The following is a 12503-nucleotide window of genomic DNA, read 5'->3' on the forward strand; positions in this document are numbered from 1 at the left end:
ACTACAAAGATACCAAATGTTAAAACTGTCCTAGAACACCTATCTTTCTGTGGTCTCCTAAAAAAAGACACCTCGGTACCTATCAATGCCAGACTCTGCTGTCAAAGTCTCCAGTTTTAATGTGGGTTCTGCCACTTTCTGGCTCTGTGGTCTTGGACACGTTACTTCACCTCCCTGAACCTCAGTTTCGTGATCTGAACAACCTGATTAGGACATTCTGAGCATTCAAAGAGCTAATGCTAAACATCCTAACATGTTAGGTACTGAGACCCGTGCCTGATGGCAAGTACTGAATAAATGTTACCATGCCCCATTATACAGGCAAATGTGTCTGGGACTGTACACATGTCTCTAACCATCTACAAGCTGAGTGGGCATTTATAGCTTCCAAGATAAATAATCATATACAGCTAATCTTGTAAATTCCTATTGTGTGTCTATGTATGTAAAGACTTTTATATCCACACATACTTATATTCATGCTAGGACTATAGCTATAGATGCAAAATTTATATGTGTATCCATATAATTACAAAATATCCATACAATTAGTTATAGACATGAAATTATCCACATACACTTCTATGTATATAAAATGAGCTCTTTCTATATATATCATTACAAAAATAGGAAACTTTATTCTCAACATCAGTATCAACTTCTAACATAAATCTACTGTAAAGAAAGCAATAGTTCCTCTTTTTTACTGGAAATAGCCAATAACAGAAATAGAAGAAATGAGAGAACTAGAAGAGGACATTTGCAGCTACCACTGTAATAGCTGTAATAAGACAAGAATCATCCGTGTATGATCAAGAACAATGGAAGGAGTGACACTGTGCACAACAGCGGGGCAGGAAGCTCTAGGGGGTCAGACGCTCCCACAGAAACTACTGAGCAACTGCAATCAACTATTTCAAAACTCTGGAATCATTTCAGATCCTTATGGGCCTGCTACCATCCCTGTTTCTCAGTCCTTGTTCCTGCTGCCCTAGAGCTGGACGACAGCAGCTTGCACTCCTGGGGTGTCTGGCTGGTGCCAGAGTGGGCAGTGGGGACCCTGTCTGACAAAGCATGGATTCAGGGTTTTGGTTGGTCTAGTGGTTCCTTTAGGGAATGAAGCAGACTTTGCCTTGCATTCAGCCTTCCTGGGCTACAGAAGCTTCCTCAAAAGCATCTATCAGAATATATAAAGGGATGGGAATACCTTTTGGGAAGGGAGAAACTTTGTCAGGTCACTGGCTGACTGTGAAGAACAGAAACTTCAGTCACTGCACACAAGAAAGATTACACAATTTGAAGAAGAAAAAGAAAAAGAATGAAGAAAAATGAACAGAGTCTAAAGGTCAAGTGTACAATCATACACATCAGAGGAGACCAAGAAGAAGAATGGGGCAGAAAAAACATTCACAGAAAAAATGGCCAAAAACTTCTCAAATCTGATGAAAGACATGCATATTTGGATCCAAAAGGTAAGAAACCCAAAAAGAATATTCTTAAAGAGATCCACAGAGATCCACACTGAGACTCATTATAGCCATATGGTCAGACCTTAAAGGCAAATAGAGAATTCTGAAAGCAGCCAACCAGCAGCCCTCGGAGCTGCTCTATGGAGTAGCCATTTTTTTGTTTCTTCACTTCTCTAATAAACTTGCTTTCACTTAAAAAAAAAAAAAAAAAAAAAATGCCTGGGCGTGGTGGCTCATGCCTATAATCCCAGCACTTTGGGAAGCTGAGGCGGGCGGATCACTTGAGGTCAGGAGTTCGAGACCAACCTGGTCAACATGGTGAAACCCCCCTCAATACTAAAAATACAAAACTTAGCCAGGGGTAGTGGCAGGCACTACTCGCCTGTAATCCCAGCTACTTGGGAGGCTGAGGCACGAGAATTGCTTGAACCTGAGAAGTGGAGGCTGCAGTGAGCCAAGATGGCGCCACCGCACTCCAGCCTGGGCAACAGGGCAAGACTCCGTCTTCAAAAAAAAAGAAAAGAAAAAGAAAAAGAAATATGGCTTATGGTTTATTAATAGGAAATAAAAAAGTAAAATTATCTGTTTGTAGATGATACAATCTGTGTAGAAAATACTAAAGATTACACAGACACACACACCCCCCTCCCAAATACCCACCCACCTGTTAGAAACAATAAGTGAATTCGCAAAATTGCAGGATACAAAATCAGCACTTAAAAATCAGTTGCAGCTGGGTGTGGTGGCTCATGCCTGTAATCCCAGCACTTTGGGAGGCTAAAGCACACAGACAGCTTGAGCTCTGGAGGTCCTGACTAGCCTGGGCAACATGGCCACTTCCACAAAATACACAAAACTTAGCCAGGCATGGTGCTCTGTGCCTGTAGTCCCAGCTACTCAGGAGACTGAGGTAGGAGTGAGGCAGGAGAACAGGCTCTGGAGGAGGGAACCTATGGCTGTTTTATGCCCAACTAAATTGAAAGGAAAATCCTAACTTTCGACGCCTAAGTAACAAAAGGACCAGAGGCTACTCAGGCTACTCCCTTTGCAAACTCCTAATCTTTTCTGCGTGGTAGATGGGAAACTGGCTGTCCGCAACCAATCAGATTGATTGTGGGTGGAGTCCTCCTCTGCAACTTTGTAACTTTACCTTAGCCTCTGATTGGCTGCAAAATGCAACCAATCAGATGTTGCACAAGACTGCAACATTTGTAACTCCATTTCAGCCTCTGATTGATGCTGAAAGCAATCAACTGCAGGCCACCACTTCATTTCCATGAGGTGAGCATGAAGTGGCCAATGGCAAACCTCTAGCCGGAGGTTTCTGGACAGGAGAAGATTCTATATGCAGGCCCTTGAGGCGCTGCTCAGCCCGCTCCCACCACACTGTGGAGTGTAGTTTCGTTTTCAATAAATCCTTGCTTTGGCTCTTTCGTGGCTTCATTCTTTCTTTGCTTTGCTGGGTGTTTTGTCCAATTCTTTGTTCAAAATGCCAAGAACCTGGACAACTTGGAGTCAAGACCCTCTACCAGTAATAGGTGGATCACCCGAGCCCAGGAGGCAGAGACTGCAGTGAGCAAAGATTACGCTACTGCACTCCAGCTAGGGCAACAGAGTGAGACTGTGTCTCAAACAAAAACAAACAAACAAAAAATCAGTTGCAATTCTATATACCAGCAATGAACAATCTGAAAAGGAAATCAGGAAAACAACTCCATTTATAATAGCATCAAAAGGAATAAAATACTTCGAAACAAATTCAATGCAATCCCCAACAAAATCCCAAAGTCACATTTTGGAGAAATGAAAAAGCCCATCCTCAAATTTATATAAAATCTTGAGTGACCCCTAATAGCCAAAACAATCTTGAAAAAGAAGAACCAAGTTGGAGCACTCAAAATTCCCAGTTTTGAAGCTCACTACAAGGCCACAGAGTAATCAAAACACTGTGGTAATGGAAAGAATGAAGATAGACTCTTACCTTACATTATATATAAAAATTAGGCCACGCGCGGTGGCTCATGCCTTGTAATCCCAGCACTTTGGGAGGCCAAGGTGGGTGGATCACCTGAGGTCAGGAATTCAAGACCAGCCTGCCCAACATGGAAAAACCCTGTCTCTACTAAACATACAAAAAATCAGCTGGGCCTGGTGGTAGGCACCTATAATCCCAGCTACTTGGGAGGCTGAGGCAGGAGAATCACTTGAACCTAGAAGGCGGAGCTTACAGTGAACCGAGACTGCACCACTGCACTCTAGCCTGGGTGACAAGAGCAAATCTAAAAAAAAAAAAAAAATTAACTAAAAATGGGTTAAACAAAAAGGTAAAGGCTAAAACTATAAAACTCTCAAAAGAAAACACAGGAGAAAAGATTCAGGACACTGGATTTGGCAAGGGTTTCTGGATGGCACCAAAAGCACAGTAACAACAGGAAAAATAAAATCAGATAAATTAGACTTCATGAAAATTAAAAATTTTGTACATCAAAAGACACTATCAAGAGAGTAGATACTCCAAATACCTTGATTTGATAATTATACATCATATGCCTGCATCAAAACATCACATGTACCTCATAAATATGCATAACTATTATGTATCCATAATAATTAAAAATACTTTTCTTTTTTTGAGACAGAATCTTGCTCTATGGCCCAGGCTGGAGTGTAGCGGCACAATCATATTTCACTGTAACCTCAACCTCCAGGGCTCAAGTGATCCTCCCACCTCAGGCTCCCGAGTAGCTGGGAGTACAGGTGTACACCACCACTCCTGGCTATTTTTTTTTTTTTTTAATTTTTTTGTTGACATGGGTGTCTCATTATATTGCCTAGGCTGGTCTTGAATTCCTGGACTCAAGCAATCCTTTTGCCTTGGCCTCCCAAAGTGCTGGGGTAACAGGCATGAGCCACCACGCACAGCCAAAAAAACTTTTTTTTTTTTTTTGAGATGGAGTTTTGCTCTTGTTGCCCAGGCTGGAGTGCAAATGCGCAATCTCAGCTCACTGCAACCTCCGCCTCCCAAGTTCAAGCGATTCTCCTGCCTCAGCCTCCCAAGTTCAAGTGATTCTCCTGCCTCAGCCTCCCAAGTAGCTGGGATTACAGATGTGTGCCACCACACCTAGCTAATTTTGTATGTTTTTAGCAGAGATGGGGTTTCACCATGTTAGTGAGGTTGGTCTCTCAGACTCCTGCCCTCAAATGATCCACGTGCCTTGGGCTCCCAAAGTGCTGGGATTACAGTCGTGAGCCACCGCGCCTGGCCAAAAAACACTTTTTAAAGTCACTATTAAGAGAGAGAAACACAGATGGACACAGTGGTGCGTGCCTGTAGTACCAGCTACTTGGGAGGCTGAGGCAGTAGAATTGCTTGAGCCCAGGTGTTTCAAGTGCAGCCCAGGCAAAATAGCAAGATATTGTCTCTTAAGAAGAGAGAATCTATGCAATAGAAAATACCTGATGAAGAATTAATATCCAGAATAAAAAACTACAACTCAACAACAAAAACCCAATTCAAAAATGAGCAAAGGGGTGTGGCAGCTCACGCCTGTGGTCCCAGCACTTTGGGAGGCCAAGGAGGGCGGACCACTTGAGGTCAGGAGTTCAAGACCAGCCTGGCCAACATGGTGAAACCCCATCTCTACTAAAATTACAAAAATTAGCCAGGCGGGGTAGCGGCCGCCTGTAATCTCAGCTACTCGGGAGGCTGAGGCAGAAGAATCACTTGAACCCGGGAGGCGGAAGTTGTAGTGAGCAAGACTGTGCCACTGTGGTCCAGTCTGGGTGACAGAGCCCTGTCTCAAAAAAAAAAAAAAAAAAAAAAAAACCCCAAAAAACGCTGATATAAAAAACTCAATTGTAGGATGGGTGTGGTGGCTCATGCCTATAATCCCAACACTTTGGGAGGCTGAGAGGTGTGGATTACTTGAGGCCATGAGTTCAAGACCAGCCTGGCCAACATGGTGAAATCCCATCTCTACTAATACAAAAAAATTAGTGAGCCGTGATGGTGCACGCCTGTCATCCTAGCTACTCAGGAGGCTGAGGCACGAGAATCACTTGAACCAGGAGGCAGAGGTTGCAGTGAGTCAAGATCATGCCACTGCACTCCAGCCTGGGCCACAGAGAGATCCTCTGTCTCAAATAAATAAATAAATAAATAAATAAATAAATAAATAAAATTCAATTGTATTTCTATATACATGCAATGAACAATCCTACTAGATTATCAAAAGGAATAAAATACTTAGGTGTAAATTTCATTTAAAAATGTAAAACCTATACTCTGGAAACAAACACAGTTGAAAGAAACTTAAGCCAGATGTGGTGGCTCACATCTGTAATCCTAGCACTTTGGGAAGCCAAGGCAGGCCGACCGCTTTAGCCCAGGATTTCGAGACCAGCCTGGGTAACATAGTGAGACCTCATCTCTACAAAAAAAACAGAAAAAATCAGCAGGGCATAGTAGCATGCACCTGTAGTCCCAGCTACTTGGGAGGCTGAAGTTGGAGGATCTCTTGAGCTTGAGAGGTTGAGGCTGCAGTGAGCCAAGATTGCACCACTGCACTCCAGCCTGGACCCTGGGCAACAGGGCAAAGCTATGTCTCCAAAAAAAAAAAAAAAAAAAAAGTTTAAAAGTAACTAAATAAATGGAGACACATCTGTGGTAGTTCCTCAAGGATATATTCACTTCTTAATGTCTGGAACCTGTGAATATTATCTTCTATATTAATAGCAAAGAAAGTTAAGTAGATTAAAGATCTTGGGAGGAGGAGTTTATCCAAGATTATCCAGGTGGGACCTGATGCAATTACATATAGTCTCATGAAAGGCAGAAAGAATTTTGAGAGAGAAGAGGAGAGGGCAATGTGACCAGAGGCAGAGGCTGGAGTGATGCAGCCGTAAGCCAAGGAATGCCTGTAGCCCCCAGAAGCTGAACAAGCCAAGGCACAAATTCTTCCCTGGAATCTAGAGAGAGCAAGCGGCCCTGCCAACACCCTGTGTTTAGACTTCTGGCCTCCGTGACTGTCACAGGATAGATTTCTGTTGTTTAACCCTAACTCAATTTGTTGTAATTTGGTACAGCAGCCCTAGGAACTAATACAACATCCCAAGTCTCAGCGTTGTTAAGATGGCTGTAACTCCTTCACCCATCACAGAGTCTAAGCAATCTCTACCAAAATCTCAGCTGGCTTCTTTAGAGAAATTAACAAGTTGACCTTAAAATTCAGATGGAAATTCAAGGGACCAAGAATCACCAAAACAATCCTGGTAAAGAAGAGCTAGATATTCCCAGTCAGTTGCAAAACTTACTACAAAGGTACAGTGCAGTATGGTACTGGCATAAAGACAGATACATAGACAAATGGAATAGCATTGAGAGTCCAGAAATAAACCCTTGGATTTACAGTCCATTGATATTCTTTTTTTTTTTTTTCTTTTCTGAGACAGAGTCTCGCTCTCTTGCCCAGGCTAGAGTGCAGTGGCGCCATCTCGACTCACTGCACTCTGCCTCCCAGATTAAAGCGATTCTCCCGCCTCACCCTCCCGAGTAGCTGGGATTACAGGCATGCACCACCATGCCCAGCTAATCTTTGTATTTTTAGTAGAGACAGGGTTTCACCATGTTGGCCAGGCTGGTCTCAAACTCCGGACCTCATGTGATCCACCTGCCTCAGCCTCCCACAGTGCTGGGATTACAGGTGTGAGCACCTGGCCCAAAGAACTCTTAAAACTCAACAAGGCCGGGCATGGTGGCTCACACTTATAATGCCAGTACTTTGGGAGGCCAAGGTGGGTGGATCACCTGAGGTGAGGAGTTTGAGACCAGCCTGGCCAACATGGTGAAACTTCATCTCTACTAAAAATACAAAATTAGCCGGGCGTGGTGGCACATGGCTATAATCCCAGCTATTCGGGAGGCTGAGGCAGGAGAATCACTTGAACCCAGGAGGCGGAGGTTGCAGTGAGCCGAGATCACACCACTGCACTCCAGCCTGGGCAACAAGAGCAAGACTCTGTCTCAAAAAAAAGAAAAGAAAACAAACAAACAAAAAAACTCAACAGTAAGAAAAAAAACTCAATTGAACAATGGGCAGAAGATGCGAACATCTAACCTAAGAACATATACAAATGGCAAATATGCATATGAAGATGCTCAACATTATATGTCCCCAGGGAACCACAAACAAAACAAAGAGACACCATGATACACCCATTAGCATAGCCAAAATATAAAATACTAATACCACCAAATACTGACAAGAATCAGGAGCAACTGAAACTGATATTCCCTGCTGCTGGGAATGTAAATGGGACAGCCTCTCTGGAAGACAGTTTGGCAGTTCCTTACAAAATCAAACATATTCTTACAATGCAATCCAACAATTGTACTCCTTGGTATTTCCTTAAATAAGTTGAAAACTTATGTCCACACAAAAACTGTACCTGGATATTTATTGCAGCTTCATTCAGAACTGCCAAAACTTGGGTGCAACTAAGATGTCTTTCAGTAGTTGAATAGATAGACTGTGGTACATCAGATAATGGACTACTATTCAGCAGTAAGAAGAAATGAGTGATCCTCTTGTAGTTCATAAGTGTGATAGCTGGGTGTTCACATGCATGTGTGAGATGTGCTACCCTGAAACCCTGTTATGATGTTGGCACATTACTCATCTGAAATGAAAAGAAGAAAAAGAAAAAAGAAATGAGCTATGAAGGCATGAAAATGCATGAAGGAATCTTAGATGCATATTGCTAAGTGACAGAAGGCAATGTGAAAGGTTACATACTATACAATTCCAACTATATGACTTTGTAAAAGCGAAAAGTGTGAAGATGGTAAAAAGATCAGTGGTTGCCGGGTGGAGGGAAGAGAGGGATGAACAGGGGAAGTACAGAGGAATTTTAGGTTAGTAGAACTATTCTGTAATATACTATAATAGTGGATGCATGTCATTTTACATTTGTTAAAACCCACAGAATGTACAACACCAAGAATAAACCCTAATATAAACCTTAGTCTCTGGAGGGGGATAATGTGTGGATGTGGGTTCAACAAGTGCAATGAAAGGACCAGGCTGGGGTGGGACACTGACAGTGAAGGAGGCTGTGCATGGCAGAAGCGGAGGGCATGTGGCATCTCTCTTCTACCCTGCTCAATATTGCCGTGAACCAAAACCGGCTCTAAAAAATAAAGTCATTTTTTTCTTTTCTTTTTTTTTTTTTGAGACAGAGCCTTGCTCTGTTGCCCAGGCTGGACTGCAGTGGCACGATCTTCGCTCACTGCAAGCTCCACCTCCCAGGTTCACGCAATTCTCCTGCCTCAGCCTCCCGAGTAGCTGGGACTACAGGTGCCCGCCACCACGCCTGGCTAATTTTTTGTATTTTTTATTAGTAGAGACGGGGTTTCCTCATGTTGGCCAGGATGGTCTCGATTTCCTGACCTTGTGATCCGCCCGCCTCGGCCTCCCAAAGTGCTGGGATTACAGGTGTGAGCCACCATGCCCAGCCAATAAAGTCATTTTTTTAAGTGAAGGGGAAATTAAGACGTTTTCAAAGAAACAAAAACTGGGAGAGTTCTTCAGTAGCAGATCTAACCAACGAGAAATACTAAAGAGTGTCCTTCAGGCTAAAACAAAAGGATGCTACACTAAAATCAACATGAAGAAATAAAAAGTACCAATAATGGTAACCGTATCAGTAAAGTTAATATTAATCAATTTTTTGTATTTAACTTCATTCCCCTTCATTTGGTATAAAAAACCAATAATACACAATTTGCACAATACAATAATTATATATCTATCTTGATGAGTACAAAATGTTTAAGGATGTAATTTGTGATAATAACAGCATAAAAAAGGGGAGGAACAGAGCTATCTAGAAGGAAAGTTTTTGCATACTATTGTGATATTATGAGATATACATATATATTGATTTCATCCACAGCTCCTGGCTCTTAACTCCTATAGTCCTTGTTAGTCTTTTGTTATAATGTTGGGTAACTTGAGGCCTCAGATGCAGACATCAGAAAACAGAATCTCAGCTGGGCACAGTAGTTTACACCTACAGTCTCAAAGCTTTGGGAGGCCGAGCGGGGAGGATCACTTGAGGCCAGGAGTTTGAGACCAACCTGTCCAACAAAGCAAGACGTCCAAAAAAATTAATGAATAAATAGAATTAGCTAGGCATAGTGGCGTGCCATTGTATTCCCAGCCACTTGGGAGGCTAAGGCAGGAGGCACAATCGTAGCTCACTATAGCCGCAAATTCCTGGCCTCAGGTGATCCCCTGCCTCAGCTTCCCAAGTAGTTGGGACCACAGGCATGTACCACCACACCCGGCTATGTTTTTATATTTTGTAGGGACAGGGTCTCACTTTGTTGCCCCAAGCTGCTCTTGAACTCCTAGCCTCAAGTGATCCTCCTGCCTTGGCCTCCAAAATCTCTGGGATTATAGGCGTGAGCTACCATGATTGGCTCAGAAAAACTATTTTTTACTGACCACCTGTTCTGTGCCTCAGACATAAAATCCATCATATCAATAATGCTATGGAAGTGTTACCATGTGTAGATAAGGAAGCTGAGTCAGAGAAGTTGGGTCATAGGCTTAAAGTCACAAAGGGCATACTGGAGCTGACATGAAGCCCAAGTCAGCCTGACTGGGAAGCCTGTCATCTTCCCCATGGCTGGGTTGCCCTGCCAGGCTCTGTTGATACAACAAGTCCATCAACACCCATGTGGGGTCTGGAATCAGTCTAGTGACCATTCTCCTGCTCTCAGGGTTGAGCCGTCTAGTCCCTTTGCCACAACGTCTGTGAGATCCCAGCCTAGATCAGCCCTGATCCTGCCACATCACCCACCGTGGACACACATATGACTCCAGCTACGGGCGTGTGATAGCTTAACCAGCCTCCTATGAATAGACACTTAGGTTGTTTCCAATCTGCTATGGTTTGGATGTTCATCCCCTCTAAATCTCATGTTGAAATGTGATTCCATGTTGGAGGTAAGGCCTGATGGGAGGTGTTTAGGTCCTGGGGGCAGACCTGGCATGAATGGCTTGATGCTGTCCTCACGATAATGACTGAGCTGTTGCTCTGAGTTTATGAGAGATCTGGTAGTTTAAAAATGTGTGGCATCTCCCTGCCTCCCTCGCTCCCGCTCTCAGTACCTGCTCCCACTTCACCTTCCACCATGACTGGTAGCTTCCTGAGGCCTCATCAGAAGCAAGGCAGATGATTGTGCCATGCTTGTGCAGCCTGCAGAAATGTGAGCCAATTAAACCTCTTTCCTTTATAAATTACCCAGTCTTAGATATTTCTTTATAGCAATGCAAGAGCAGCCTAACACACAATCTTTTGCTAATATAAACAATGCTGTAATAAATAACCTCTGAGGGATAAATTCCTAGAAGTGGAGCCCTTGGGTCATGAGTGTGCATCTGTTCCATATGGAGAGATATCGCTAAAATGTCTTCCACAGAAGAAGTTACACCAATGCACAGTCCCACCAGCAACAGATGAGGCTGCCTCTCTATCCCTTGGCAACACAGCACATTATCAAACTTTCAGATATTTTTTACAATCTGATAGGTTAAAAAAAAAATCACATCTTCCTATAGATTTCATTGACAAACAGCTTTTTGAAGGAATAAGCAATTTATTCAATGTCTGCTCTATGTAAATCTTAGATAATCTGATGGAATACAAAAGATATAAAAGAAATGTTCTCAGCTCGCAAGCCTGAAGTCAGGTGTGACTGACGGAATACGCACGCAACACCAGTTAGGAACATGAAGCAGCATGTCTGGTCAAAAGGGAGACGGGACACAGTAGCAAGCACCTCAGGCTGTCTCCATCAACACCTGCTGGGCCTCAGTTTCCTCTTATGTAAAATAGGGGCATGAAATCAGATGAATCCCAAGATCCCTACCATTTTTGAAATTCTATATTGAATAGAAAATAGTTAAATTCATTTTAAATCTGGGTTCTTCACAAATAACCCATGTTGGCCAGCAGGGTGTGACAACAGCACTGTGTCCCCACCCTTCTGACACTGGGCGCGGGGCTGCATTCAGTGCTGGAGCTTCACGATGCTGCTGCCCTTGCCCCAGCCTAGAACCATAATTTGGTTCCAGACAGCCACAACAGGCAAGTGTCAGAATGGAAGGTGTAAGAGAAACCTTGTCCAGCAGTGGTGACAAACCCACACTCACCTAGCCTCACTCACACATATTCTCACTTCTGTTCACTGCCCACAATTTGACGCGTGGAATCTGGACGGGAAAACAGTGATGCTGAGTGGCCCCAGGCAACTCCTGGCTCTGGCCTCACCAGCATCCACGTAACAGGATAAAGGAGGCGCACAGGACTGATGGGCCCACAGAACCATCTATCTTTAGACCAAAGACAATGAAGGAAGGGATCTTTCATTAGTTCTACTCTGCATCTCCTATTTCTCAACTTGTAGTAAAAGTAATGAATTACTTTCAAGGAAAGAGCAGGATGCAGACAGATAAAAGAACAGATTTGCATGTCACCTGACTATGCTGAAAAGCCGCTATGGCATAAAATATTTGAGGTGCTTAGGAGAACAGGAAGTGGAATCTTTGGAAACTTCAGAAGCCATGTTCAGTCCCAGGGGCCAAGTCTTTCTTTCAGATGCACGGGTCCTTGTGAGAAGTCTGGCTGTTCTGAGTCCCACAACACTGGAGTCTGTATTTTTCACATTACGATTCCTAAACTCAACTCTCTACTTTTCTACCCAAAAGCTAACAGCACTGGCATGAAATAAGCAGCCACAAAAAGGTTTTTCCTCTGGCAGGAACCAAGCTGGGTGCAGGGAATTTGCCAAAACAGACTTCTGGTTTCTGAGCACCCCAAACAACTTTTACTTGGTCTAATCATTGCTGGCCAATCTCCCTTGACAGGATGAATGTTTAAATAAACAAATCTGTCTTCAAGCTGCATTTGTTAAAACAGCAGATGGAGATTTAACTGAGCTAAGGAGGAACAGAGCTCTTTATCTCC

At 43.3% G+C, this 12503-nt stretch overlaps 1 protein-coding gene and 1 non-coding gene across 7 annotated transcripts in view; one reads left to right on the top strand and one right to left on the bottom strand.

Annotated features, from left to right (window-relative positions):
• NINL (ninein like) overlaps positions 1-12503 on the bottom strand; it is a 133945-nt gene that overhangs the window by 84946 nt on the left and 36496 nt on the right. The window lies entirely within an intron of this gene.
• LOC112130418 (small nucleolar RNA U13) lies at positions 8050-8153 on the top strand. The gene has a single exon (XR_002912689.1). It is a non-coding gene; the product is annotated as a small nucleolar RNA U13 (small nucleolar RNA).

The sequence above is a fragment of the Pongo abelii genome, chromosome 21, assembly GCF_028885655.2.
Source record: "Pongo abelii isolate AG06213 chromosome 21, NHGRI_mPonAbe1-v2.0_pri, whole genome shotgun sequence".
Classification (NCBI taxonomy): domain Eukaryota; kingdom Metazoa; phylum Chordata; class Mammalia; order Primates; family Hominidae; genus Pongo; species Pongo abelii.